The sequence below is a fragment of the Eulemur rufifrons genome, chromosome 15 (assembly GCF_041146395.1).
Source record: "Eulemur rufifrons isolate Redbay chromosome 15, OSU_ERuf_1, whole genome shotgun sequence".
Lineage (NCBI taxonomy): Eukaryota > Metazoa > Chordata > Mammalia > Primates > Lemuridae > Eulemur > Eulemur rufifrons.
In genome coordinates this window covers 17,223,347-17,249,770 of record NC_090997.1, presented here as the reverse complement: position 1 = coordinate 17,249,770, position 26,424 = coordinate 17,223,347, and positions in this window count along the sequence as shown.

The window sequence follows — 26,424 nt, the reverse complement described above, 5'->3', positions numbered from 1 at the left end:
ACAATCTACATTCTATATTCATGTGATGTATACCACTTCAGTTGTAAGAACTTTACAATAGTACACTTCCGTTCCTCCCCTCCTGACCTTTGTGCACTTGTTGGCATATTTTTTACTTTATGTATGTAATAAAACTCAAACTACATTTATATTATTTTTGTTTAAAGCAATTAATTGTCTTTCAGAATTTCAGATTTATTCATGTAGGTATCATTCTTGGTGCACTTCACTCCTATGTGTAGATTCATAATTCCATCAACTGTACTTTTCTTCTGCCTGAAGGACTTACTTTCACATTTCTTATATTGTAGTTCTGCTGGTCATGGATCCTTCCATCTTTTATGTTAGAAGAAGTTCTTATTTCACCTGCATTTGGAAAATATAGTCAGTGGACATAGAATTCTATGTTGTCAGTTATTATTCTTTTTCACTGAATATTCTAAGAATTTTGCTCCATTGTCTCCTCAATTGCATGGTTTTCGATGAGAAATCTGCTGGAATCCTTATCTTTGTGCCTCTGCACATAACATGTCCTTTTTTCTCTGGCTACTTTTTTTTTCTTTTTCCTTTTACAAGTGGTCTTTTTGTTACATGGACAAATTATATAGTGGTGAAGTCAGGGCTTTTAATGTACTACCCATCCCCTGACTAGTGTACATTGTACCCAATGAGTAATTTTTTATTCCTCACCCCCTCCCATCTTTCCCCCACTGAGTCTCCAATTTCCATTATGCCATGATTATACCACTCTGTATGACTATGCGTGGCCCTTGTTTAGTTCCTACTTATACACTTATAGGTCAGTACATGCAGTATTTTTTTTTTTCCATCCCTGGGCTACTTCACTTAGGATCATGACCTCCAGTTTTATCCAAGTTGCGACAAAAGGCATTATTTCATTCTTTTTTTTATGACTGAGTAGTATTTGGTGGCTAAGGTTTTTTTGTTTTTTTTTTTTTAAGAAATTATCACTTATTTTTAGAAATTTGATATTGTTATTTCTTGGTGTAATTTTTGTAATGTTTCTTATGTTTCAGTTTTATTTGGCTTTTTATATCTGTGTTTATATTTTTCATCAAATTTGAAAATTTTTTGGTCATTTTTCTTCAAATATTTACTCTATTCCTCTCTCTTCCCCTTAAAGTACTCCAATTATATGTATATTAAGTTACTTAAAATTATCATACAATTTATTGATGCTCTGTTAATTGTTTGAAAATTTGCTTTTCTCACTGTATTTTGGAGTAGTTTCTATTACCTTGTTTTCAGTTCATTATTGTATTCCTCTGCAATGTCTAGCTTTCCATTAATTTCATTAGTATATTTTTCATCTCAGACATTATAATTTTTATCTCTAGGAGTTTAATTTGGGTGTTTTCTCATGTCCTCCATATCACTACTTAATTTTGTGATCATATGAAATACAATTGTGTCTTTTAATTTTATCATAGTAATAACTGCATCTTTTAATTCTCATTGCTAATTCTAACATATGTGCCAGCCTGCCTTGGTTTTGATTGATTTTATTTTTCTGTTTAATAAGGATCATGCCTAATCAAGGTCAAGCATGGCTGGTAATTTTTTATTGGATGGTAGAGACTGTGAATTTCACTTTTAATGGGTGCTGTATATATTTATATTTCTATAAGTATTCTTGAGCATCGTTCTGAGCTGCTATTAAATTACTCAGAAACAATTTGATCCACTTTGGTCTTGCTTTGTTAAATGGCAATAAAAAAGTTCTAAGTTTAAGGTTAATTATTCCTAACTTCAGAGGCAATGCCTTTTTGTATACTCTAATGCCTTGTGAATCTTGAGGTTTTGGGTCTGGTTGATGGGAACAGGCGCTATGCTCAGCCTTGTGCGAGGATCATGTTCTGTTATCTCTGTTTTTTTTTTTTTTATTTTTAATTGAGGTGAAATCCACATAATATAAAATTAACCATTTTAAAGTATACAATTCAGTGGCATTTAGTACATTCACAATATTATGAACAACCACCTCTACAAAGTTGCAAAACATTTTTGCCATTCTCCTGCCCTGCAAAAAGCCCTGTGCCATTAAGCAGTCACTCATTATTTTCTAATCCCTTGGCCATGATCTTCTATCTCTATAGTTTTACTTCTCCCTGCTATTTCTTATAAATGGAATCATACTATACGTATTCTTTTGTGTCTAACCTCTTTAAGGCTGCTATAACAAGATACCATAAACTGGATAGCTTATAAACAACAGAAATTTATTTATCATAGTTATGGAGGCTGGAGAATCCAAGATCAAGTCTCCAGGAGGTTCAGTGTCTGGTGAGGGTTAGGTTTTAGCATATGAATTTAGGGGGCAGGGGACACAAACATTCAGCCCCTAGCAGCTATTGTGAATAGTGCTACTATGAACTTTCATTTTGTCTGAGTACCAGTATTCAATTATTTGAGATATCTGTGTAAGTGTGGAATTGCTTGACCCTATGGCAATTTTATGCTTAACTTTTTTGAGACAGACCAAACTGTTTTTTATATAAGCTGGGCCATTTCATATTTCTACCATCAATGTATAAGAGTTTGAAATTCTCCACATTCTCACCAACACTCCAAGTGTTCTGTTTATTTTTCCTTAAAACCACTCTAGTGAGTGTGAAGTTGTACCACATTGTGGTTTTGATCTGTATTTTTCTAGTTATTAATGATGTTGAGCATCTTTTCATGTATTTTTTGGCCATTTATATGTCTTCATTGGGGAAATGTCTATCCAAGTTCATTGCTCATTTTATAATTGGATTGTTTATCTTTTTGTCATTGATTTATAAATGTTCTTTGTACATTCTGGAAACTGGACATATCAGCTATACAATTTGCTAATATTTTCTTCCATTCTTTAGGTTGTTTTTCTACTGTCTTGATAATGTCCTGTGATACACAATAGTTTTTAATTTTGATGAAGTCTAATTTATCTATTTTTTCTTTTGTTGCCTATGCTTTCAATGTCATAGCTAAATATCTATGCCCAATCCAAAGTCATGATGATATACTCCAATGTTTCTTTTTAAAAAAGTTTCATGAGTTTAACTCTTACATTTAGGTATTTGATCCAATTTGAGTAAATTTTTTTTATATGTTTTAATATAGGTTTCAGATTTCATTCTTTTGCATATGGGCATTTAGTTATCTGAGACCCATATACTGAAGAGAATATCTTTTAAATAGTCTTGGCACATTTATCAAAAAATCAATTGGCCATAAATACATGAATTTATTTCTTAATTCTAGTTTCTATTCCACAGGCCTATATATTTGTCTTCATGCCAGAAACACACTGTCTTGATTATTGTAGCTCCATAGTAAGTTTTTAAATCAAAAGGTTTTTTCCCTCCAACTTTGTTCTTTTTAAACATTTTTTTTTTTTTTGGCTATGTGAGGCCCCTTTGAATTTCACATGAATTTGAGGATTGCTTTTTCATTTCTACAACAAAAAAGGGCTACAGGAATTTTAGGAATTGTATTGAGTCCCTAGATTGTTTTGTGTAATATTACAATCTTAACACTATTTATTCTTTCAATTCATGAAAATGGAATATCTATTTCAGTCTTCTTTAATTACTTTCAATAAGGTTTTGTAGTTTTCAATGTACATATCCTTCATCTCCCACGTTTCATTGATTCCTAGGTATTTTATCCTTTTAGAGGCTAATAAAAATGAAATTATTTTCTTGATTTCCTTTGTTCATTGCTAATATATAGAGGTTATTTGAATAAAAGAATGGTAATGAGAGAAGGAACAATTCCAGTAGAGGATTAGACAGAAAATTATTTTTATTTTCATGAATCTTAACTCTTATTTTTACATTAGAGTCAATCATGAAGTTTAAGAAATACTTTTGTTTTGGCCATGCCCTGAGGACTATATTCATTATAACATCTGGGATGGTTCTTGAGAATCAGTAGTTTTTAAAATCTCTGAGGATTTTGATGTGAGTGAGGATTGAGAACCATTGTCTTATAGCATTATTCCTCTTCATATCTGAATTTCTACTTCTCCTGTCAGATAAATTGTGTTTTATTAAAGGCTTTATTCTTATCACACTTACTACCTTCCAGCTGCAGGGAGACAGTGTATTCGCACTGCATGTAAAGCTCGGGAGAACAGGTCTCTTTCCTGGTGGCTGTGTTGTAAGGGACTTTCACCTTCTGCTCCGACAGACAGTCCCTGAATTTAAAAGGATTACATCTAATGGCACCTGCTGCCACAAAAGATAAAATGTGTTAGCTGGTAAGTGGAGAAAATTGCTGCCTTGACACCAAGCAAATCACAGAACCTTTCTCCTGTATTCCACACCTATGGTAGATCTGCATTTACAGACTAGTTTCCCTGAAGATATAGGGACAATTTCTAGCTCACTAATCACCAATGTCAGGGAGAAATTTACATGTTTAATTTTATATGTACAACAGAGAATTTCAGGAAAATCAAGCTTGATGTTCATAGAACACGTGCATTGTAGTGATTTATTTCTTGTTTAAACAGTGTGACTAGACACAAGTCATTTATGTCTAACTAGAATTAAGATCTTTCACTCATAAAATTAAAGGCTGGACTTGCAATTCTCTAAGTTTCCCAAAGGCTCTAATAATCTATGACTTTACGTGAAATAAAAGATGTGTTTATTCACCACTTTACCGAGATCTAGAGAACAAAATTTCTAGTATATCTTCTAGGTTGTAGAGGAAGCCTGAAACTAGTCATCATTAGAGTTAAATAAGCTTGAATGGGTTGAATATGTTGTCAGAGCATTATTTAATAATAAGAAATGTTTATGTAATATTTCATATATGCCAGCCCTTACAAATATTAACATATAAAGTCATTTTTTATCCCTAATGTAACTGTGGAGGTAGATGCTATTATTATCCGCAGACACGCAGATTGAAGGGCAGTCAGCTCTGGTAACACGCCCGTATTGTCACAATTCACAAGGAGCAGAAGGTGTCCTTGATCCCAAACAACACAGCTTTACAACTTGTGGTCTTGAGCACAGCACTGTCCCACATCTTCTTTATGATGGAAACGAAAAAAAGCACTAACTTGTATTGAGGTCACTACAGGGTCAGCAAACCAATTTTAACCAGCCACTCGTTATATATTGCTCCATTTGAATTCCCCATGCCCTGTTTGATTGGATCTGAGCTCGTTCCTTTCCCATTACTAGAGCTCTAAGTAAAGCCATGGCCAGTGCTGACTGTGACTGTGTGTCCTCATGTCAGCATTATCTCCAGAGAGAAATGGAGTTCCTTCATTCTTGCCCTGTTGCATCTCTAGGCTTAACCATTTTGTTTGGGTGGCAGAGTGGTTTATTCACATATTTTTCATACTCTTGGACAGGTCATACATTCTCCCATTTATCAGTCTCACAACTACTTATTGCATTACCAGAGCCCGTTTCATTTATTTATGCGACACACCCCTAATCACATTTGATTTTTGAACCCTCCCAGGGAAAGCCTACATAGATCATAATTAATGTGGCTTACATTTTATTTAGTATGTGTTTAATTAGCTTGGCAGCAAGTTTTCTACCACAATAGTTAACAAAGTTTATGGTATGGAAATAAGTAATTTAACAATTGGATCCACAAAATCTGCATGATCATAATGACCTGAAGCTTAAGGTTTTAGAAATAAAGAAATAAAACTAGTGTTTTTAATAGGAAATCAAATCAGTGACCAGAGAAAACATGCCTCCAGGACAATCAATTAAACATAGTTCCTAAACAAAAATGAAAACAATTTATCCCCTGAAATGTTTGACAAATAGACATAATCTTGTATAAAACTGCAACACTCAAGAATCGGGAAAACTACAAAGTGGACTCATTGATACAGAGAACATGCAAAATCATTCTATGTGCTTCTAGTATTATGTACCCAGTTTTTCGAATTTAGAGTCTTTTAACTTAAACACTAGGGTGTTTACATGCACAGTTATCACCGAAAGAGTGTCAAGTCTCAAATATTAACACTACTAGATGAAATTCTTTTAGTCATATGTGTCCTATCACAGTCTAGAATGTAAGTGCATAAGGGCAGGGAAAGATATGAAATCATATAAAAGAAGGGTATTTTCAAGAAACATTTAATACTCTAGCCATGTTTCCTGAAGACAATTTTAAAGTCACCAAGTAATGTTGCATTAGGAAGCTTGATGCTTTTCCTGGTCTTCACTCAACAAAGGTTTAGATTTCTCCCTCAGTATATCCTTGGCCTGTCTTAATAAATACACTGCCTTTGGGGGCATTTTGGCAAGCAATTTAAAAGTCCTATTTCCTATAGGTCACTTTGCCCTTCTAACTCCTGTCTTTCATTCTAGTCACAGGGGATGGCCATCCAGACCAGCCCCATAATCTAGGATTATAGGACCCTTGGCACCCCCACGCATCATACAATATACAACTCAAGCAAGCCAGTTGCTGCTTTTATAGAATCAAAAAGAGAGAAAACATGTTTCTTTTATCTCATAAAATTGCCCAGACAATTTAATATTTTTGACAAGCCTGAGAAAATACCACTGGGGTTTAGCTAGGAAATATTAGCCAATTAAAGAAAAAAACAAAAACAGAAGATAACTTTAAACTCATTGATATGCTGCTGCCTGTGAGACTTACCAAAAGTACAGATTAATGCACAAAAAATGTGTTAGGCTGTGGCCTATGTAACAGATTAGATCTAAGCCCTATATTTAGCTTACTACTATTACAAAACATTCTTTGCAGCTACCATTCTATGAACAGACATAAAAATAATGGATAAAAATTTGTACCCCACAGAAGAAATTTAGAAGGATGCACCAATGTGTTTGGTATGTTTTACACTGTGTTGGGGCTGGCCACTGAGGTGGCAGGATTAAGAGTGAATATAGAGTGGTCTACCCTGTCACCACTGCCATATTGCCTCCCAAACTAGTTTTAACTTTTGTATTAGGATGCATCGTACAATATAAACTACATAAACAGTAGTTCACACTACATGCTATCTCTTAATTCTTACAGCTTTTTAAATCTCATTTTATAATTGAGGGAATTAAAACAGTTAATGATATGATGACATATTCTTACAATTAATCGGTGACAGAACCTGTAATTATAAGAGAATCCTTAAGTCTTGGTTGCACGGCTACAATGCCTTACGAAGTTCATGTCAGATAAATGTTCATTGACCACCTGCTGCATAGAGAGCGTTCGTCCAGGTGCTTTGGAGATAAATGAAGAGGACAAAACCTGCTCTCAGACAGTCTATACCAGATGGAGGGGGAACATGAATCAGAATTTTACAAATCTAGGATCACTTTCCAGCACCATGCCATATTCTAGCACTCTATAACCTTAAACAGAAGGCTCAACATCTCTGAACCTATTTTCCCCAACTGGACAATGAAAATGATACTATGTATCTTTCAGAATCATTTTAAAGACTAGAGACCAATGTTTGTAACAATTTACCATATGGTACATGGCCCAGAGTAGCTTTTAAATACATTCTAATTTATATCATTATTAGAGGAATAAGACAAGAAAACAAATTAGCATAATGCCAGATAAAATGAAGAAAGTGCTTTTTAAAATGTAACATGCAACTTTTAGCATGCAACTTTTGGCATACAACTTTATACTATCTGTGCTTTCATGCCTTAAAAAAAGATAATCGCAGGATCAGAGTAAACAAATTTCCAATTTTCTTTCAGTTCACTGCTACTCCTTTAGAAAAAGGTTCTTTTTCTCTGTGACGTCTTCTCTTTTTTCTATCCTCATATTATTTCTCAGTAACTAGTTATAAAACAAGAAAGCTCAAAATATTTCATTTTGCACCATGAAATCTACCAATGTTCCTGGGGAGGTTTTTATCAAACTACATAGTACAAATATACAATTTTTGTGGTAAGACTGACACCTGATTCAGTCATATTTTTAATACTCTTTAGAAGTATTTAAAAAGAAAAAGTCTACACTGTCAACACTGCTAAATTGCATCCAAAACCAGTTTTAACTTTCGTATTAGGACACATTGTACAATATAAAGATTGCATAAATCATTGCATGCATATTTTACCTTGAATAATTAAAAAAAATTATACCCTTTCTTTCAAATGCTCATTTCACTTCTGCCCTCCTGCCCCATGAACAACATAGAAGCAGCAGAGTAGAGTGGCTGGTGGTCAAGGAAGTGCATATCCTCATCTCACAGCGCCCACTGCCCCAGGTTATAATATGCTCCTCCATTGTCAGCATGGCTGGAGGTGCAGATATACATTGATTCAAGGGCAGCGGTTTAATGATCAAATTTTCCTTGATTATTAAAACTTGGGATTAATATGACTGGGAAATTGTTAACAAAGAGATATGGGAAATGGGTATATGGATAAAAACATGGATTCTCTTTTTCAACCCAGACCCTACCTGATAAAGTGGTAAATACAGATTAGAGAGTAGAGTATTAGTCAAGGCTTTTTAGAGAAACAAAACTAATAGGAGATAGATAAGTGTGTGTGTTGGGGTGTGTGTGTGTGTGTGTGCATGTGTTTGTGGAGAGAGACAAGAAGAAGAAGAGGAAGAAGACGACGATGACAATGATGACAACACAATTTGTTAGAGAATTGGCTCATGAGATTATGAAAGATGAGGATTCCCATGATAGACCATCTTCAAGCTGGAGAACCAGGGATGTGTGGCTCAGTCCAAGGCCTGAGAACCAGGGAAGCAGATTATGTAACTCTCAGGCCAAGGCCAAACGCCTGAGAACTGGGGTAAGCGAGTTGCCTCTGCAAATCCTGGCCTTCAAAGGCCAGAGAAGCTGAAGTTCTGATGTTCAAGGGCAGGAGCATAAGGGTGTCCCAGCTTCAGAAAAGAGAGAGAGGGAGTGAATTTGACATTCCTCTGCCTTTTTCTTCTACCTGGCCCTCAGCTGATTAAATGGTTCCTGTCCACATTGGGTGCAATGGATCTTCCTTACTCAGCCCACTGTTTCAAATGTCAACTCTTTTGGAATCACTCTCACAGACATATCCAGAAATAATGCTTTACCAGCTATGTGGGTATTCCTTAATCTAGTCAAGTTGACACCTAAAATTAACCAAAACAGAGTAGCAAATCAAAAGGATGGACTAATGTAATGACCATCCATTTTTGGCTAAGGGATATAAATTACTAATAGTTTCTATGATGTTAGGTATTATTTAGTCAAGTCCAAAGTCTTTGTCATTATTTGCATTTCCAAAATTAAGAGTGTGCTGCCTAATACAGAATAATTTCACATTTGTAGAGAGAAATAATCGACCCTCCTAAAACAGTGTTTTATAACAATCATTCCAATTAAAAATTTTCAGTGATTTTTCACCATCCAAATGACCAAACTCAATGCTTTGATACTTGTTTCACTCTATTTTATTTTTTAAATATTTTGTTCAATCATTTCTTTTCACAAATCTCTCACCTAGTGGACATTGCTCTATTCACTGTTCTTTGAATATGTTATATTCATTATTGGCTAAAATCTATGATCAGGGCCAAGCACTCTTTCTTCATTTTTACTTTTTGCTTCCTACTGGTGTACACTTTCTCTTTGAATCCTTTCCTACTTTTCTAAGTACTTCATGATCGCTTCCTCTTAGGAACTCTAAACTTTCTTTTTCCCACTTTACCTCTAGCATGTACAGAGATTGATTTTACCATATTCCCATGTCTTGTGACAGTTACATTTATACTAGGCAAACATGAAGAAATTATTTTTGTTGCCTCATCTTAAGACTTTCTAAGCCATAAACATGTCTTCATTTCACAAAGAACTTATAATTTACAATTCACTGTATTCCAGAAAATTTGCATTATTAAACAATTTTAGAAAACTTGAGGATTTTTTAGTGGAATTCTTTCTATCCATTTGTTTTATTTATTTCAATAAGTTATTAGTTATTTAATCTAACAATTTATTTATCTTATATATAACCTATACATAATGTATACATCTCATATATATCTCATATATGATTTATATATCTTAAATGTATCTTTTAGTCAGTTTAACAAATGTATGTTAAGATTGGAACTTTTTTTTTGAGGGGGGACAGGGTCTTGCACTGCCACCCAGGCTGGAGTGCAGTGGTGTGATGAGAGCTCACTGCAGCCTTGAACTCCTGCCTCAGTCTCCTGGGTATCTGGAACTATAAGTGTGCACCACTACACCCAACTCATTTTTTTAAATTGTTTTAGAGATGGAGTCTGAGTATGCTCTTCAGGCTGCTCTCCAACTCCTGGCCTCAAGTGATCCTCCCACCTCAGCCTCCTGAGTCCCTGGGATTACAGGTGTGAGCCACTGTGCCTGGCTAAAACTGGAACATTTCCATCACCCCAGAAAAGTTGATTGATTCCTCCTTTTCATTAATCTGCACTCCCACCCCAGAAGCAACTACTGATCTGGTATCTATCAACATAGATAAGTTTTCTGATTCTAAAATTTCATATACACAGAATCATGCAGTATAAACTTTTTGTGTCCAGCTCTTTTTAATCAGCATAATATTCTTGAGAACAATTCATGTTGTTGCATGCCTCCGTAGTTTATTACATTTTCTTTGAGACAGAGTCTCACTCTGTTGCCCGGGCTAGAGTGCTGTGGTATCAGCCTACGTCACAGCAACAGCAAACTCCTGGGCTCGAGTTATCCTCCTGCCTAAGCTTCCCAAGTAGCTGGGAGTATAGGCACATGCCACAACACCTGGCTAATTTTGTGTTTCTGTTTTTAGTTGCCTGGCTAATTTTTTTTCTATTTTTAGTAGAGACAGGGTCTCGCTCTTGCTCAGGCTGGTCTCGAACTCCTGACCTCAAGTGATCCTCCCATCTCAGCTAGTTTATTACTATTAATTGTTGAGTGATATTTTATTTTGTGAATATGACACAGTTTATCAATTTTTCTGTTGGTGGATATCTACGTTGTTTCCAGTTTTTATCTGTTATGATGATATTTGTCTGTTAAAGCTGATATTTAACCATTTAAATATTTGGCAAACAGTTTACCATGAAGTTGTAATGTTTTATCCTCTCTCAGATATTTATAAAATTGCTGGTTCTTCCACATCCTCTCCAACATTTGGTATTTTAAATCTTTTAAAAATATTAGCCATTCTAGTGGGCATATAGTGGTATCTTGTGGTTTTAATTTATATTTTCCTGATATCAGTGATGTTCAGAATCTTTTTATGTGCTTACTGATCATTTGCATAAGTGCCTGTGTAAAGAGTTTGTTCAAAGTTTTGCTTATATTATATCAGGTTTTTTGTTTTTTTATTGTTGAGTTGGGACAGTGTACTAGTTTCCCAGGGCTGTTGTAACAAAGTACCACAAACAAAGTGGCTTAAAACACAGAAATATATTCTCTCACAGTCCTGGAGTTTAGAAGTCTGAAATTAAGGTCTTGGCAGGGCCAGCTCTATTTCTCTTTGCTTATGGTATTGCCAGCAATCCTTAATGTTCATCAACTTGCCAGTCTTTGCCAACATCATCCCATGGTGTTCTCCCTATGTCTCTGTGTCTTCACATGGCCATCTTCTCATAGGAACACTAGTCATATTGGATTAAAGGCCACTGTAATCCAGTGAACTCCTTATCAACTAATTGTATCTGCAATGATACTATTAATATTTTCAAGTAAGGTTTTATTCTGGAGTCTTGGGGGTTAGGGCTTCAACAGGTATTTTGGGAGACAGACACAATTAAACTCGTAAGATATAGGGAATGTTTTCCCTTATGTGTATTAGATTTTGAAGAAAAAAGTAGTTTGTTATTGCAGTAGTATAATATAGTTTTCAGGCTATTGTGTTGAGAATTAACACTGGAAAGGCAGGCTTTCAGGTATGGAGAGGTTAGCATGTTATCATTAGAAGCATGCCTTTCTTTTCATTGGCTTTGTGGAACCACTGAACATGAGAATAACAAAATTTTTAAAAATGCTTTTTTAGAGAGTTACAATGACCATCTAACAGACTTCCCTGTCTTCAAGCTTTTCTCAAGTTTAGACTTGGGATACTGTGTTCTAGTCCAAAACAGAAAATCCCAATGAGAGGAAAAAAGTTCAGAAGTTACATATTCCATTTCAGGGACCCTAGAAAGACACATACTTGTGTCAACAGTGGAAGATAACCAATTCCCCCAAAGAAGATGGAATCCCATTTTAATTCCCACCTTCCCAAGCCCCCAGTGGCTGTAGATTATATGCAGTGATTCTCCTATACCTAGAAACCTAGAGTAGTTTCAGACCCAGGAAAACTACACACCAAAATTTTACCTAGAATTTTGAAACCAGTTAATTTCTTCAAAATTTTTTTTTATTGCTGTTCTCCTCAGTACCTCACAAAATCTAAGCTCTACAGTTTCTCTATTCTTTCTCATTTCTGCCTCCACACCATTCTCTTCTTCCTAACTTCAGCTCATTTTCCAGTACCAAGCTCCCTCTACAGATTCATACTACCCCATTTATCCAGGACTCTAGAACTCCTAATGGTGCCCAAGGAACACTTTAAGACTAATATAAAGAAAAGATTTTCTCATTTTTCTACTTTCTGTATCCCTATAGAATACAACCGGCTGACAGAATATTTCCTCATCTATTACCTGCTTCTCAGTCTACTTAAGGCATCCATGCAGGCCCTGGTCATTTAAGATGTATTTATGTGCCACTATAGTCACTATAACTACTGTCATCATAATTATCTGTACATACTTATTAAGTGTTTACTGTACATGTCTACTACAAAGGATGGCCCTATTCGCTTAAAGTACAGAGAAGTTTAATAACTAAGAGTTCTGCTCAGGAACATAGGTCTTGATTGGAGAAAGAGCATGTGCCATCTATTAAATAATTAGAATAAAGCATAAATTTATAAAATATCATAAGAGGTGTTATGTGATCAGAGGTGGCTTCACAGAGGAACTAAAATGTGAAAGAAAAAAGAACTTAGAAGAGTAGATATAGGGAAAAAAAAAACATTTCTGGTAGAGCTGATATGAACAACCCATATAAAAGAAAATTAACAGAGAGCTCTAGCAGGGATGGACAGTCATGAGGGGTAACAGGAATACAAAGTGAGTGAGGCATACTGCTTGCTGCTCTATGTTGGGGCATGAAGCTGAGTTTGTAAAAGTTGATCTGGGCAGATTTGAAATAAAAGTAACATGGATTCAAGTGTCTTTTCTGCTGCTTTACTACTAATCAACATTGGTAAGTAGGTTAACTCTCTGTTTTAATTTTCTCATGTGTAAAATGAGGATAATTAATACATCTACCTGTAAGGTTTCTAGTGAGGATTAAAATTCTTAGCAAAATTGGTTTGCACAGGGTAAGTACTACCTACTCTTATTGACTGTGTTGTTATTTCTTAGCAGAGGGATCAAGAAGATTTTCTAGCTGTTTTTGATACTTCACTGTTCTTCAATAAAAAGAGTTAGGACTTCTTAGAGAAATGGCTGATTATAGGACTGGGGCAGTAAATATACAGGATGAGTTTATACTCCATCCTTTAGTCCCAGAAAGTAAGAAAGTGCTAAAAAAGTGGTGAGATTATGTCAAGGGGATACAGGAACCAACTGAAAGAGCTCACAGAGGCCAAAACTGGATTAATTTGGGGAATAAAATGAAGTAGTATTGGATGATAAATCTAAGTATAAAATAAATATCTGTGAGTTCATATTGTCATACATTGAATAACAAAAAAGTAGAGGATAATAAATGTTCTGTACAGAAGAATTCCAAATAACTTGTGTAGATATCTGCCTTCAAGGGGGTGGAGCCTAAGTCCTTATTCCAAAAGTGTGGTTGATCATAGTGACCTCCTTCCAAAGAGTACAATATAAGAAAAGGCAAAAAAGAATAACTTTACAGTGGGGAAACCTGACAAACACTAAGCCAACTGATCAACATCAACATAAAAAATAATCAGTTATATATTCAGTTATAAATCATGTTGGTAGTATATACTCTTGATATGATGTGATAACAATGGCAATTTATCTTTGTGCAACCCTCCCAAAAGCACATAACCCTGGTCTAATCATGAGAAAAACATCAGAGAAATGCATTTGAGAAAATTCTACAAACTGTCTAATTAATACTCCTCAAAACATTCAAGGTCATCAAAAACAAGCAAAGTCTAAGATACTATCACAGTCATAAAAGCTGAAAGAGACGTGACAACTAAATGTAATATGGCATCTTGGGTGGGGTCTTGGAGCAGAAAAGGATGTTATGAAAAATCTAAGGAAATCTAAATAAAGTATGTAGATTTTTGTTAATAATAATATATCAATATGATATCATTAATTGTAATAAACATGTCATACTAATGTAAGATAATAGGGGAAATAAAGTGGGGTATATAAAAATTCTGTATTATCTTTGTATTTTTTCTCTGAGTCAAAAAATATTCCAAAATGAAAGTTTATTTTTAAAATTATACATGTTTATAATCTGTCTATATGTAAAGTACATGCACAATATACCTAAATGTGAGTTTTATGCATTAAGTCTCATTGTTTTATATTCATATTTCTGAGCAACACAGTCAAAGGAAGAATTCATTTCATTTTTCAGGTTTTCATTAAATTCTATCCAGACTTCAAATCTGTAGAGCTACTTTAAACTAAAACAAACAAACAAATAAATAAAACAAGCTTTGATATTTTTACCTGCATTCTATCTACATCTATAATCTCTTCTATCGTAAATAAGCTTGAATCTTAAACTGTTAATAACTGTAAACTATATTAAGGAAGAAAATGAGTTTTTGAGAGACTTACTTTGTTACTATTCTATAGCACTGACTGGAAATAGACTTATTTGGTAAGAACCATGAATAATATTTCAATAGAATACTGGAATTATTATTAATATTATCCTCCTGGTGTTTGTTTTTGATTTGGCATAATAATTCCTTAGAAATTCTTATCTGGACTTCTGAATTAGATCTGTGGCAATTGGAATGATTATTGCTTACCCAACTATTAAGGGAATCATAACATTTTTGTAATCCTAGCACCCTGGGAGGCCGAGGCGGGAGGATCGCTCGAGGTCAGCAGTTCGAGACCAGCCTGAGCAAGAGTGAGACCCCGTCTCTACTAAAAATAGAAAGAAATTATCTGGCCAACTAAAAATATATATAGAAAAAATTAGCCGGGCATGGTGGCACATGCCTGTAGTCCCAGCTACTCGGGAGGCTGAGACAGGAAGATCCCTTGAGCTCAGGAGTTTGAGGTTGCTGTGAGCTAGGCTGATGCCATGGCACTCACTCTAGCCTGGGCAACAAAGCGAGACTCTGTTTCAAAAAAAAAAAAAAAGTGTGCATTCTTCATTTAAATTTAAAAAGCACTTATTGTATAATCACAAGTGTCCTTGGGTCTGTGCTGAAAACACTTGAAGCTGCAAATGGAAAAATAATACATGATATTTTCTCAAAAGAAATTAAGAATTTGATTTTAAAAAATCCTCTTTCTTTAAAACAATTGGGGGAAAAATTCAAAATCATAAATGTAAGCACAAATATTTTTTTATTTCCACTTTGAGCACGAAAATTTAAGAAACAACAATCTTTCCTTTGTAAGGTTAGTTCAGAGGACATGAGATATAAATCACAAAGAAGGCTTTGAGGAAAGGAAAAAAAAGTGTTTTGATACAAGGAATGAGAAGGCCATACAAGGCAGAAGTGAAATACCATGAGGAGATAGAGGGTACACACAGAACAAATTAAGAGAGAGCCTGGAGGAATTACTCTGGAGAAGAGTGAACCATGAGGGGAGATAAATCAGTCATATATTTATAGAATACAGAGAGCAGACAGCTGTGGTTGTCCACTCTGGCTGCACGTTAGACTCAGCCCCAGAGACCTTGTTTAGATTGGACAGGGGCAAGACCCAACCACTGTTAGGTTTACAAGGCTCACCAGGTGGTTGCAATGTGCAGCCAAGCTGGATAACCACTCATTTGAAACAGTTGTTCTCAAATTTTAGCATATGGAATCAGAATCACCTGGAGGGCTTGTTTAACTGCAAATTGCTGGCCCTAGCCTAGAGGTTCTGATTTACTAGGCCTGTGGGAGGGCCTAAGAATTATTTCCAACAAGTTCCCAGATGATGCCGATGCTAGGTACAGGGACCACATTCTGAGAACCACTGCTCTATCATAAGTTGAGGCATTTGGAGATTGAGGTGGCCAACAGGGAACTCCTGAAGCTTAATTCAGAAGCAGTGAGAAACCTGGGTTAAATGGAATCTTGCTAATGAAAGTGTGGTCAATAGATGTGCAGCGCCTGACATTCTACCCTGGGTCTTCTGAATTAGAGTCTTTATTTTTGCTGCTGGTGCCCATCACTCCTGGCCTTCAATCTACCCTTCTAGTTGAAAAAACCACCTACCTGGGCCCAACTCCTGACATCAGTCTTCTCCCTAAAGATTGAGAACATTTTTTTATCAAGATTAGGTAAGATACTTTCTTTCCTTGGTATTTTTACAAAATTATTTTAATTATTCAGACAAGGGCTCTTATGCACTGTTTTAGATACGGCATAATAAGTATGAATAGTTGTACTAAACACAGACATATTACTTTCAAAGTGAAATATTTGGACTGTATGAGATAATACCTTCTTCTTAGTGAGTTCTGAGGGTAGTTAAAACTGTTGCAAAATTGCCAGCCTTCTCTTCACTTACTATTCTCTTTAAATTCTGCAATGACATTTCTATTTATCCCTTGACACACACATACACACACACAGCTTAAGAAATCTTTACATAGAATTCTTTTCCAAACTTCTTCAGTCCAATGGAATATAGGCTTTCATAGTTTTTCACAATGGAGAGTTATCTTCTATGTGGGGGAACACGTTTTTTACTGAGTCAAACTTCTTTTTTTTTAAATTGCTTTCTAGTTTATGTTACAAATGCCCATTAGAACACTATGTTTCTTATTGCGTCGTCATATGAAAAAAAAAAAAAAGAAACAGACTCCTTTATCTTTGTCTTTTATTCTCTTTTTGAAATTTTTGTTTTCGAGACAAATTCAGCTTTAGAATTAGATTTTTTCTTTGATAAATTAGACACTTTGTTGTATGACCTATTTAAAAAAACTAGCCTTGTTCCATCAGACCCTAATTTATTGCCATGTTTCTCATTTTTTTTTCTGCAAATATTATGCGCAGGAACCATTTTGAATACTTGATCTGAAAATCTTTGCAAAAGCAGACACTGTATAAATGGATTTAACTTCCAGGGTGGAGGCAGGGAAGGAGCTGTAAAATAAAAATATTATACAAACAAAGCACCTAGCAAATGCTGCTACGGCAGGAGGAAGTGTCCCTGGATTTAGAGAGAATGTCAGCAGGAGTCTGGAAATAGTAACTATTTTCATTCTTCATAAGAAAGTAACGGCACTAGCAAATCAATAAGCCATTGAAGAAACTAGTAATACATTGTCAGAGATAAAATTAGAACTAGAAGACAAGAAGGTATAGACATAGGAGGGGGAAAAAGACAGCAGAAGCCAAGATAAAGTACCACTATCTATAGCAACAGTGCTTATTAATTTTAAAAATTAATTGGGCAATATGATGAACAAAATGACATGAGAATCTTAAACAACACTTAAAATGATTTGAAATTATATTAATTTCTTTTTCACTTGCCTTAGTATTTGATTTTCAAAGCCTTCATAACTTACCTTTATGTAATATATAATATATAACTGTATATAAAATAAGGGATTAGATATATATAAGTTAAGGAATTTATATATATGTATACACACACACCAAAAAAAATTAAGGATTCTCAGTGAAGGATTACTCTCTGCATCTAAAATTTATTCACTGTGAGAAAGAACAAGCAGTCTCTCTGGTATCTGGAAACTGATCTGACCCAGCTGAGATTCAGTGTTGCTAGAAGCTTGCATGGCTCTCACAGTTCACAATCCTCAAATGTTAATTTGCTTTTCTAGGTGTTTGCATATGAACTCTGCGTATAAATCAGTGTAAATCAAGATGGTTTTCCCATCTCCATAAATGAACTTTATAAATGATTTTTCAACTGAATTTAAATGAAACTGAAGAATAAAACATTGCATCTACATGTAATTTTTTTAAAAAGCTCAGTTTTAGTTGATTACCTAAATCTCGCTTTTTGGCTTTTCAAATTAATTAAGTCTTTAAGGCTCATCCATGAAGAACTGCAAATGACACCTCATCAAATATGTTAGCCCTTCTTTAATTTCTCACTTGTTGAGCTTTAATGCACACTTCTCAGTAAAATCTGCGGTTTCTACAGGATCATTGATATTCTTATTTAATGCCATTATTTTAAGTATCATTTTCCCCCCTAATGATCTGTGAGTGAAAATGCAATCACTGAATTCTTGTAAATTTCCAGGGATATTTGGGAAGAAGCGTGACTCACAAACTAATAAGGGGCCCAGAAATTTTGTGTAGAGTAAGCTAAATGGTGACTCAATTTCAACTAGATAATTAGATTACCTAACATAAATGAAACTAGGAACTGAGATTTATAGAATAAAATTCAAAATGGTTTTATAAATAATTAAAATTAGTGTTTTTATCTTTAATATTAATTGTAAAATTGAGTGATTCAACTTTGTAGCCACTGCAACATACATTTTGCACAATAATAGAAACACAGTAAGAATTAAGAGAGTAAAATCTCTCTTGGCCCCTTTTAAGCTCTATGTGGTTGTTTAAAAGCCCAAAGTAAGTATTACTTAGGGCTTGTTTTTCAAAGAAGTCTTCACTTTTAATAACATTTACTGGCCACCTGTTTTATAAACTGATATAAGGGATAATTCACGAATTTTATAACTGATACTAACAGCAATACTTCAAGGTAAGTTTAATATTCCAGTTTTACAAATGACAAAACTGCAGTTAAATTGATTAATTTACTGTATGTCTGTCTAATTCCAAAGTGTATGCACTTTTTACTCTGAAAATAGCTATTTAGTCCCACTCAAACATGAAGAAGGTTTTTATTTCGTACTTGAGCATACCCTTTAGCAAACAGGCAGAAAATATCTCACCAAATGCCAATTAAATGGATCTATTTGATTTGTCAGCACTTCACTTAGAATTGTTTCTCTTGTTGATTCATTATGAAGCAATTACGTCTCTGGCAAGGGAAAGAGATAAAGATGACTGTATTGACTCATGGGAATAGCTTTGCCAGAAACTCACCTTTGAATGTTGTATATTTGATATTGAGAATGTATTTTACATAATAAAAGTTCAGTTCTCATATAGCAGCATCAAAATATTTTAAGTCATTGTATTTTAGCAACGAATAATTAAAATGTACTTTTTTCTGCAAAAAGTAATTAAAAATGCTACGCTTCACAGTGAGCAAATGTTGGTGAAAAACTGATATCATTACAAAGCAATTGGTTGTTGCTTACAGTCATCCCACATTTCTGTAGGCTTGATAAGCATCTTGCTGGCATGCATGAGTCCTGGGACTAGGTAACTGTGGGACTATGTGCCTCTTTGGATAACTCTGCTATTTCCAAGTATACGAGTTCTGGGTTAAAGAGATTTGCTTTAAACTTGAACTGATTTTTTTTTCCCTAAGCAGATGGATTCTTCCTATTCAGTACACATACAAAAACTGCTCAGTGAATAGCAAAATTACAGGAATGATTCCTCTTGAAAAATTACAACAAAACTGAACAAAATAGTAAAGAGAAGTGAAGAGAGGGAAGCCCTGATGTCAGGGTGATTCATTAGAGGTGAAATCTGGCAGAGAACACAATTCCTAGTCATGTGAATATATAACACAGGAGAAGGAGGTGACCTCGCACAAAAAGAGGGGAGCAGGAGGGAAGGGCTTGAAGTGAATCCAATTTTAGGAAAACCTCGGCCAAATAAGCATTGCAATGTGCCCCTGAGGGTTTCAGCTCTAGATGAGAGATATATAGCATTTTAAAATAGGCCTGTGACTTAATATGTGCAAAATTATGATTCACAACCTTAAGATTCTACTTCTAAGAATAAAAACTCAGCCTTAGTGAGTGAGGAAGAAGAGGGAGGGAGATACAGTGATGGAGGTGGAAAGGCTTTCAGGATTTCTTTTGTGTTTGATATTATTTAACTCTTTCTGCAGTGATTTGCAACTAAGGCACTTATAATTTGAGTGCTTTACAGGATATATATTAACATAATATATACACACACAAAATGAGTTATGAAATATGATAGTCAACAATCTCATATATTTTTCTTTCAGATATATCTTAAATTCTTAGCCATCTTTTCAGACACACCTACTGAAAAATGACATATTAGGAATCCTAGCAGATCAGGCTTGATTCCACAACTCCCTGAATTAAACTGTGATAGTTTGAATCCAGGCTCTACCAGCTACTAGCTGTTTGACTTTGGGCAAATTATTAATCCCTCTGGATTTCATTTTCTTCATCAGTAAAATAGGGTAATTATAATACATATTTTGCATACATATAATGGAAAGACCCCAATTCAAAGCTACAACAATTATATAAATGTTATTATACCATCAATATTATATCATTAGCATTAATTTCTACCACACCACCTCCACTTATTACTCCAGGAAGTTCTAAGTATGGTCTTTTTTTCTTTATTTCAAAATATGAAGGGGGCAAAATGTTTTTGTTACATGGATACCTTGTATAATGCTAAGTCAGGACTTTTAGTATGCCTGTCACCAGAATAGCGTTCATTGTATCCAATAGATAGGTTTTTACTCCTCATCCCCTCGCCAACCTTCCCCCATCTTGGTTTCCAATGTCTTTTATGTCTCTTTTTGCCTGTGTGTACCCATCTTTTAGTTACTACTTATTAGTGAGAACATGTGGGCTTTGTTTTCCATTCCTGAGATACTTCACTTAGGGTAATGTTCTCCAGTTCCATCCAAGTTGCAGCAAAAGACATCATTTTATTCCTTTGGCTGGGTGGTACTCCATGATATATATACACCACATTTTCTTTATCTACTCATGAATTGATGGGCACTTAGGGTGATTCCACATCTTTGCAATTGTGAATTGTGCTGCAATACACATTTGAGTGCAGGTGTCTTTTTGATAAAATGACTTCTTTTCCTTTGGGTAGGTATCCAGTAGTGGGATTGCTGGGTTGAATGGTAAATCTACCTTTATTTCTTTGAGGAATCTCCATACTGTTTTTCACAGAGGTTGTCCTAACTTGAAGTCCCACCAACAGTAGGACTATAAATGTTCCTTTCTGTCTGCATCCACACCAGCACCTATTGTTTGACTTTTTAACAATGGCCATTCTGACAAGGGTAAGATGGTAACTTACTGTGGTTTTAATTTGCATTTCTCTGATAACTACTGATGTTGAACATTTTTTCACATGTTACTTGGCCATTTGTCTATCTTTTTTTTGAAAAACTTCTGTTCATGTCAGAAGTTCTGTTCATGTTGTTTGTTTTTTCTTGCTGATTTGTTTGAGTTCTTTGTAGATTCTGGATATTAGCCCTTTGTCAGGAGTGTAGATCATGAATATTTTCTCCCATTCTGTAGGTTGTTTGTTGATTATTTCCTTTGCTGCACATAAGCCTTTAAATTTAATTAAATCCTATTTACTATTATAATTATTATAATAATTGCTGTATTAGCCTTTGTGGTCTTAGTCATAAATTCTTTGTCTAGGCTGATATCTGGAAGAGTTTTTCGTATGTTTTCTTCTAGAATTTTTATGGTTTCATGCCTGACATTTAAGTCTTTTATCCATCTTGAATTACTTTTTGTATATGGTGAGAGATAGGGGTCCTGTTTCATTCTTCTGCATGTGGCTATCCAATTTTCTCAACACCATTTATTGAATAGGGCTTCCTTTCTGCAATGTTTGTTGTCTGCTTTGTTGAAGATCAGTTAGTTGTAGGTAGATGGTTTTATTTTTTGTTCTCTATTCTGTTCCATTGGTCTATGTCTCTACGCTTATGCCAGTTACTGCAGTCTTGTAGTATAATTTGAAATCAAGTAATGTGATGCCTCCAGATTTGTTCTTTTTTGTTAAGAATGCTTTGGCTGTTTAGGCTCTTTTTTGTTTCCATATGAAGTTTAGGATTTTTTTAATAGATCTGTGAAAAATGATGTTGGTATTTTCATGGGAATTGCATTGAATCCGTAAATAACTTTTGGCAGCATGGACATTTTAACAGTGTTGATTCTTCCAGTCCATGAGCATGGGATGTTTTTCCATTTATTTGTGTCATTTATGATTTCTTTTGTAGTGTTTTGTAGTTCTCTTTGTAGAGGTCCTTCACCTCCTTAGTTAAGTATATTCCTGGGTATTTTATTTTCTTTGCAGCTATTGTAAATGGTATTATGTTCTTGATTTGACTCTCAGATTTACTGGTATTGGTATATATAAATGCTACTGATTTGTGTGCATTGATTTTTGTAACCTGAGACTTTGCTAAATTTATTTATCCATTCCAGGAGTCTTTTGGTGGAATCTTTAGGGTTTCCTAAATACAAGTCATATTGTCCACAAGCAGGGATAGTGGACAATATCCTCTTTCCTAATTTGAATGCCTTTTCTTTCTTTCTCTTGCCTGATTGTTCTGGCTAGGACTTCCACTGTTATGTTGAATAGAAGTGGTGACAGTGGGCACCTTTGTCTTCTTCCAGTTCTTAGGGAGAATGTTTTCAACTTTTCCCTTTCAGTATGATGTTGGCTGTGGTTTTGTCATATGGCTTTTATTATTTTAAGGTATGTTCCTTTGATGCCTAGTTTGTTGAGGGTTTTTATCATGAAAGTGCACTGGATTTTATTGAATGCTTTTTCTGCATTATGGTCTTTGTTTTTGCTTCTATTTATGTGGTGAATCAAGCTTATTGATTGACATATGTTATACCATCCTTGCATCCCTGGGATGAAACACACTTGATCATGGTGAATTATCTTTTTGATGTACTGTTGAATTCAGTTTGCTAGAATTTTTTTGAGGATTTTCACATCTGTGTTTCTAAGGGATATTGGTTTATAGTTTTCTCTTTTTTTTTGCTGTGTCATTTCCTGGCTTCATTATCAAGATGATATTGGCTTCATAGAATGCATTAAAAAGGAGTCCTTCTTCTCTATGTTATATAATAATTTCTGTAGGATAGGTATCAGTTCTTCTTGGTAGGTCTGGCACAATTCATCTATTAATCCATCTGGTCTGGGTTTTTTTTTCTTTTTTTCTTTCTTTTTTTTTTTGTGGTGAGGGAGGAGATTTTTTATTACTACTTCAATCTCATGGTTCATTACTGGTCTGTTCAGGATTTCTATTTTTTCCTGATTCAGGCTGTGTTTTCAGGAATTTTTCCTTTTGGTCAGGGTCTGTTGCTGTAGATATATTTTAATCCCCTGGGGGTGCTGAAGTAGCTTGTTTTTTTCATGTTACCATAGTCTTTTTGCTATTTTTTTTTTTTCATCTTAAATCTCTTCTCTCAGCTCAGTGCAGATAGATTCTCATTGAACCTGTTTTCTTTTGCTGGGAACTCTCCTGCTTACTGAGAAGAAGGAGTGGTCCTTAGATGGTGCTTTTCTGACCTACTATAGAAGATTCACCTGGCGTAGGAGGGGAGGATGCCCTGAGAGCCTGTAATGTAGCTGTTTAGTGTTGTTCCATTCTCCTACAATTGTCACAGTCCAAGCCAGTGTTAGATGATCTTCATGCAAAGCTGAGCCTTGTGTAGACCAGGTGCTCTGGACCTAAGAGCTCACAATGGCTTCAGTTGCAGTGACCCAGGAGTGAAAGTTTTTTAAGCTGCTCTTGCCTGTTACTCAGCATCAGGCTCATAATGGGGTAGGGTGGTGCATTCTGTTGTCCTGGTATTGGTTCACTCTTAGGCCCTCTGCACTGGGCTTTGGGGGTAAGAATTTCTCAGAGGCCTTGAAAAGTTTTTTTCTTTCTTCCTCTGGTAAGAGACCTCTACTTGTTTATGTGGAATTCTATTCCAAGAACATTTTCTACTTCTCTTTCCTGGGTTACCAATTATTGCTTTTACACTTCTCCAACAGTAGTGGATTTTTTGGTGGGAAGGTTTCCTACCTCTCCTCTAGTGAATAATGGGTTTTCCTTCTAATTCCCCCCTGGCATTGGATTGAGAGACATTGATGCCTCTCTCCCAGCAGTTTAAGGTTAGTTCTTCATGGGAGAGGATGGAAACCACTACTCCCAGCAGCATCCACTGACCTCCCATATGCCCACATCACTGAGAACTATTTTCTCATCTCTGCTACTCTGTCTCCTATCTTTCTAATGATCCCCTAGTGAAGGCCGATGGAAAAGTGTTTATATATGAGTGCTACTCTCTTTGTGTCTGCATCTTCCATTTTTTATTCAATTATCACACTAGCCCCAACTTGGCCTTTAAAAATCTGTTAAAAGTTTGGATGATTTCTTCTTATCTGCTTGTATGAAGGCCGTCTCTTTTTCCTCTCTGGTGCCCTGACAAAAACAAAAAATTAAGTTTTATTGGTTTTATGACTTCAAATCTCTTAAGATCTCAAGGAAATTTATGAATTTATATGTTGTTCAGATTTTTTTTTTCTTGTTGTTAGGTTGGAAACAACTTTCTTTTGTTTGTTTTCAATTCTCCATTTTCAATTTTCTCTCTAACACTGCCTCTCAGAGTGTCTTTCCTGTAACAGGACTTATGGTGTTTGTTGTTTGCCTTCTTATACAGAAGGTGATAAATACTGTATCGTGGAAATAACTTTTTGCTAATATGAAAGCTGGCTAATGTACCATTCTTTCCAGATATCAAAATACTCACATTCAGGTAGACATTATTTTTGGTTTTTGTTTTAAGAAGACAATTTAGTAAAATCTCTTATTATAGATTTAGGACAGGATGACCTAAATTGCTACCTTCTTCCAGTGTTGGAGATTTTAGAAATGCAATTTTATATAGTATGATATGGTTCAGCAATTTTTTATAAAGACAGATTACCCATGCCAGACAAGTGGTTTCCCCCAGGCTGGTAACGTCCTATCAGTGAGATCCCATTCCTCTTAGATGAGAATGAATTTATGTTCTGTCACCAGAACACTGAGTAGGATGCAGTGGGATAGAATTTACCTCAAAAGGTCAAATATCTAAGCTCCAAATATAAGATAAAATCAAAAGTCTGGCAAATGAAGCATAGATTAATACATTTGTTTCTTAGCTATAATTGTGACCTATTTAATAACATAAAACAGAAAGAGAAAGTGGGGAGGGGGAACAAAATTGAAAATTGGTGTGGTAATCCGATCTCTGATCAGACTGTGGGAGGAAGTCCTACTTGAGAAAAGTCTGTGTGGAGAGTGGGCCTAGGCAGGGGGGTGATATTCAGGGCCCCCTGCCCATCTGTCAACCTGTTCCCCATCACAGCTGGGCAGATGATTGGCCCCATGTGACCTTGCCGCCTCTTACTGGCTGCCTGCCCTCTACCCCAGTAGCAGTCGGGATAGGCGAAGGTCTACCCAGAACAAGGTGGGGAGAGAAAAGTCACCACCAGCGGGTCCTCCTGCAGCTTTAAGCTTTCATTGGTCCTCTGCCTCCCACTCACCCTGTTACCAAACACCTTCTGTGCCTCCAGGGGCTTTTCACAGGGTTATATTAAGTTCTGTATTCTTGTCAGAGCTGAGTTGAGGTGGGCATCTGTGTCCGTGTTAGTTTATCAGCTTTCCTAGAAGACACTAATCACATTAATTTGTGTCATTTATTGTCATAAATAATCCCAAACCCTAAAAGAGTGCCCATTACATTTTTATATTGCCAATCCCATATAATGCAGCAAGTAAACAGCTGGGATAATGATGGAGATGAGGAGACACGGAGATCAAAACACAACAGCAGAGGAAAGGCCTCTGTCCAGCCGACACCACTGGTGGGTACGTGGAGAACATTTCTCATTTCTAAAAATGTGGTGGGTTTATATCTTAAAAGAAATTCAGACTTCAGACTGTAAACTTTCTGTAATTTAGCCCTTGGCACCGCTGGCAGTTGTGTCTATTCAGTTGTGTCTCTTTAAGCTAAGGGAACCACAATCTAAGTGTTTAGTATTTGAATTCATTAAGTGCCAGATATCATGTTTGTGACATTGTACTACAGCCATATTATAACTTACATCCTTTGTGGGGCCTTCTAACTAAAGTTTTTCAGACGCAATTGCTTTTCTAAATGTCATCAGCAGAGATCACTTTCTGACAAAAGGTTATTTTTATTTAATATATTATTTCACTAATGAAACACCTCACACCCTAAAACCAAATGTACATATTCATCAGTTTTTACTTTAATTCCATGAGGCAAAGAGAAAGGATTCCAGAAAGTCGTTTTTGTTGATATCATTTCCTAAT